A 5,817-nucleotide genomic window follows, 5' to 3' on the forward strand; every position below is an offset into this window, starting at 1 on the left:
TTGTCTCTTGTAGGGACCATATAGTAAGGTTTTGTTATTTTTGTTGTTTTGATCCACTCTGCCAATCTCTGCCTTTTAATTGGACTTTCGAGTCACTAACATTTGATATATAACAACTTCTGTAGTGAGAGTGGAGCAGTCCATTTTCTTATTTGTGTTGTGTTTATCACGTTTGTTTTGTTGTTGTTGTCACTGCTATTCCACTATTTCCCTTTACCTAGCTCCTTTCAACTTATTTACATTTTGCTAATTATTGCTTTTTATTTAACCTATTTTTCATTTGGCTTCCTTTGTATTTTTTAACAGAAGTAGCTCTAGAAGTTGAAACATTCATACTTAAACTTTCACAAATTGTTTAGAGTTAATGTTGTATCATGCCACATAAAATGTGGAAAATTGGAGATCATATGTTCTTTTGTCCCAGCAACCATCATGCTTTACTTAGCATGTATATTCACTGTACACATATTTAAAAATTACCAGCCAATGTTATATACTTTAAAGACATATTAATTTTTAAACTGATAAGAACAGATACTACTCTTGATTTTGGCCAAAAAGCTGAGAAGCAGTGACATGTAATAATTTTTTTAAACTTGAATAAGAAAATTTTAGTTATTTAGTCTTGTGGCTTCCCATTATTCTTAAAGATCCAAACTGCCCCTTAGCATTATTTTCTCTGCCAAAAGGATCTGTTAACAATTTCTATATAGCCAACCTGCTTAAAATTTTGAGTTTTCTTTGATATAAATATGTCTTTATCCTGCATTTGCATATTAAATATTTTCATTAGATATAGAATTCTGTTTTTATTTTTTCCTTTTAACATGTTATTCTTGTCATTCAGTGTTTTAGGTGAGAAAGCACAGTCCTTTGAATCACTGTTTCCATGTGTTGTGTATACTGCAATTTTTCTCTATCTACTTTCAAAATGTTTTCTTTAGAATTTTGTCACTTGTATTATGATGTGTTTAGAAGTGATTTTCTTTTAATTCATTCTGTTTATTGTCCCCTGACATGTATAGAACACAGCACAGTAACAGGCAAACACACATTCCTCTCAAGATCATGCTTAACATCAACCCAGATATTTCATTCTGAGACAAAAACTTTAAGAAATTTTGTTTAAAAATTTTATTGTATTTTTTTCCATTACCATTTAGGCCCCTTATATGTCCTCTCCTCTGCAATCACCACACTGTTGTCCATGTCCATGAGTCCTTCCTTTATCCTTGTTTTTAGAAACTAAGAGAATAGAAATCATGCAGTGTATGTTCTATGTAATAGTAAACGATTTAAGTTAAAAATCAGTAACAGAAAAGTAGACAAAAATTTTATAATTATTTGAAATTTAAACAAAATATTTCTGAATAACTCATGGGTCAAAGGAATTCTCAAAATAAATTTCATTTTGACATAAATGAAAATGAAAAGGCAACATATGAAGATGTGTAGAATTTAGATAAAGCATCGGTTAGAGGGAATTTTAGTCTCAAAAGCATGTATTACAAAAGAAGAAATGTCTCAAATGAATAATTTACACTTTCACTTTAAGAAGTTAGAGAAAGAATAGAAGATTGAATCCAATAAATTATAAAAGTGTGCAGATTTTATCTGAAGAAAGTCACAGGCTGCTGTATTACACATTTCCACTGTTCTATCCAAATGCAGTTCTTCAAATTCTTTCCTTTTGTCACCATCCCTGAGCGATCCATCCTACACCTACTATTAACATAATCTTTCTATAACACTGTTTCAATCATTATCACTTCTTTGTTTAATCATCCTCTATGGTTCCTCATTCCTCTGCCATACTATATCATTGCCATGGTATATCATTCAAGGTTTTTATTTATCAGGATTGTCCTTAACTGTTACTATTGAAATATACTATCTTTGACCTAAATTCTTCCTTTGCTATGTTCCTGATGCACTTCAACCACACTACCTTTGTACCTTTATTTTATCATTTCCTTTGCATGAAAAATTCATTGAGAATTGTATTGGGGATAATACCTTCATTTCCACCTACCTAAAAGTTTTACTTTTATTTGGGCACAAACCAAATATCATTTCCATGAGCTTATTATGGTTATATATATATATATATATATATATATATATATATATGTTAATCCAAAGTATGATATCACTTGAACCTAAACTTAAGCAACTTGAATGAAAAAAATATTTTGCAACTGTGTCATTCCCCCTATTAATGCTAAGTTTCACATTATGGAAACTATTTACACTCATATCACGTTAAAAAATAGTTTGAATACAGAAGAGGATCAAAAGATAATTAAAATATGGATTTTTAGGAGGCAGTCCTTATTTATGAAAGGTTATTGGACTTGTTTCCAAACTGCGTTGCTTTTTATCTCTTTTGCAAAATTGTCCATTGTTTCCGATGCTCTTCTTTTTTATTATTATTGTTGTTGTTCAGTTATAATTGTCCCACCTTTTTCTCTATTGTTCTCCCCTGCCCTGCCTGCCCATGCTCTTCTTCTTGATCTTCAAAAATAAAAGAAGCATGTGTGTGTGTGTGTGTGTGTGTGTGTGTGTGTGTACATATCCTCACTAAAACACTTTACAGGAATCTTAAACAAAGAACATCAGTGTTATTTCCAGGTCTAACTTTCCACCTCTCCTGGTCTTTCTTTTGATGTTACAATGACTATATACCAACTCTTCACATTTAACAATGGTAGAAGTGCTGGATCCGAAACCTGTCTTGCATTCAGGAACCCATCATTCTCATTCCAGGATGGGTGGGCTCCTAATCCAGGATGGGTGATACGTCCTGGAGGAGTTACCCTACTGTAGGACTATTTGTCCTATCTTTTTTAATTTTTTAAAATTCATTAGATTTATTAGGGTGACATTGGTTAACAAAATTACATAGGTTTCAGGTGTACAAGGGAGGACTCAACATAAACTGGAATTTTTTATGTAAAAAATTGTGTATTTATTCTTACATGTTTAAACTTCAGTCACCTTCAAAGTCCTCTCCATTTCATGTAATATGCCTATTGAGACGTTTTTTCCCATTGCTCAAAACAATTTTCAACTCACTGATTTTGATACCTTTTCGTGTTTCTGCTGTTTTTTGTTTCACCTCTTGCACACTGGAAAACATTTCCTTTTGAGGATTTTTCTCATCCATGGAAACAAAAAGGTGCTCTGGGAGAGATCTGACAAATAGGGAAGGGGAGCATGGGGGTCATGCCAATTTTGGTTAAAAATTGCTGAACACTCAGTGAGGTATAGGTAGCTGTGATCATAAATTCCCATCATGCAATAGGTAAAGGCACTGGAAGAGTTTCCAGAAGAAAACTTGCTAAGGCTGAAAACCACCTTTCACAATGCCAGCTGGTATGCTGACACAGATGGTTCCCCAGAATGCTAGCCTAGTAGGGGAAGTCTGTACTACAAGGCACCTGCCCTCCAGAAGATAACTCCAGTTTTGTGGGTATCCCCCCCCCCCCTTATATAATTCTATAGTACATCATCTGTGTATTGTATTGTGTGTCCACCATCCAAAGTCAAGTCTCTTTATGTCACCATTTATTCCCCTTTACCCTCTTCTACCTCCCTCCACCCTCCTTTCCTTGTGGTAATCACCATACTGTGGTCTGCATATGTGAGGTTTGTTTTTTGTTTTGTTTTGTTTTGTTTTTTTGCTTAGTCCCTTCAACTTTTTCACCCCAAGCCCCTCCCCTCTGACAGTTGCCAGTCTGTTTTATGTATCTATGAGTCTGTTTCTATTTCTCTTGTTTGTTTCTTTTATTCACTAGATTCCACATGTAAGTGAAATCATATGGTACTTATCTTTCTCTGACTGGCTTATTTCATTTAGCATAATATTCTTCAGGTCAATTCATGCTGCTACAAAAGGTAAGATTTCTTTCCTTTTTATAGCCAAGTAGTATTCCATTGTGTAAATGTGACATGGTTTTTTTATCCACTCATCTACTGATGGACACTTGGGCTGCTATCAAATCTTGGCTATTGTACATTAAGCTGCTATGAACATAAGAACACATGTAACCTTTCAAATTAGTGTTTTGGGCTCCTTAGGATATATCCCCAGAAGTGGGATTACTGGGTCAAAAGTTCCATTTTTAGTTTTTGAGGTAACTCTATACTGATTTCCACAGAGGTTCCTTCAATCTCCATTCTCACCAGCAGTACACAAAGGTTCCTCTTTCTCCACATCCTTGTTAACTCTTGATTGTTGAGTTACTGATGATAGCCATTATAACACATGTGAAGTGATATCTTATCATGATTTTAACTTGCATTTCTCAGATGATTAGTGATGTTGAGTATCTTTTCACATGTCTATTGGCCATCCGTACGTCCTCCTTGGAGAAGTGTCTATTCTGATATTTCATTCTTTTTTTAAATTGGATTGGTTGTTTTTTTCGTGTTGAGTTTTATAAATTCTTTATAACTTTTAGGTGTTAACCCCTTATTAAATGTATCATTAACACTTATGTTCTCCCATTCAGTGGACAGTCTTTCCATTTAAAAATTGTTTTCTTGTTCTTTAAGTACAGTTGCTCCATTTTGCCCACCACCACCCCCATCTTTCCATTTTGCTGATGGTTTTCTTTGCCATGCAAAAACTTTTTAGTTTGATGTACTTCCATATGTTTATTTTTTATTTTAATTGCCTTGCCCAAATAAATATATCACAAAAAATGTTACCATAAGAGATGTCTGAGATTTTACTGTTTATGTTTTCTTCTAGCTCTTTTATGGTTTCAAGTCATATATTTAAGCCATATCTATTTTGAGTTTATTCTTATGCATGTTGTTAAAAAGTGGTCTACTTTCACTTTTTGCATGTATCTATCCAATATCCCCAGCACCATTTATTTTTCCATTTCTTCTTTTTTAATATTCTTCTATAATATTCTATTATAGTTGACCTAATTTTTCCCTCTTTGCCCTCCATGTCCCAGCCCACCCCCCATTTCCACAGTCAATCCCCACACCATTATCCATGTCCATGGGTCATTCATACATGCTCCTTGACTAATCCCTCCCAACACCATTCATTGCATAGACTACATTTATCTCATTGTATGTTTTGCTTCCTTTGGAAAATACTAATGGACTAGAATACTGTAAGTTTATTTCTGGGGTCTCTATTCTGTTTAATGCCAGTACCATGTAATTTTGATTACTATAGCTTTGTAGTATAGATTGACATTAGATAATGTGATTCCTCCAATTTTGTTCTTCTTTCTTAAGATCACCATGGCTATTCAATGTCTTTTGTGATTCCATATAAATTTTTGGAATACTTGTTCTAGTTCTGTGAAATACACCATAGGTTTCTTGATAGAAATTGTATTGAATCTATAGATTGCTGTGAGTAGTATGCACATATTAATGGTGTTGATTCTCCTTTCCATGAACATGGTATATGTTTTTCACATTTCTATCTTCAATTTCATTCTTTGGTGTCTTATATATTTTCAAATGCAGGTCTTTTATATCTTTGGTTAAATTTATTCCTAGGTATTGTTTGTTTTATGCAATTGTAAATGAGATTGTTTTCTTAATTTCCATTTTTGATAGTTCATTATTGGTTATAGAAATGCAACCAATTTCTAGATGGTAATTTTGTATCCTACTGCTTTACTGAATTTATTGACCAGTTTAGTAGTTTTTTTTGGTGGAATATTGAGGGTTGTCTATATACAGTGTCATCAACTGTAAATAATGACACTTTTACTTCTTCCTTTCTAATTTGGATGCAGTTACTTCTTCCTGTCTGATTGCTGTGGCTAGAATTTCCTGTTC

At 33.4% G+C, this 5,817-nt stretch overlaps 1 pseudogene; it reads right to left on the reverse strand.

The window, feature by feature from the left end:
• Nucleotides 1–471: 471 nt before the first annotated feature.
• Nucleotides 472–573, reverse strand: LOC114498152 (annotated as a pseudogene).
• Between the last annotated feature and the right edge of the window lie 5,244 nt (nt 574–5,817).

This window comes from Phyllostomus discolor, chromosome 5 (assembly GCF_004126475.2).
Source record: "Phyllostomus discolor isolate MPI-MPIP mPhyDis1 chromosome 5, mPhyDis1.pri.v3, whole genome shotgun sequence".
In the NCBI taxonomy this organism is placed as follows: domain Eukaryota; kingdom Metazoa; phylum Chordata; class Mammalia; order Chiroptera; family Phyllostomidae; genus Phyllostomus; species Phyllostomus discolor.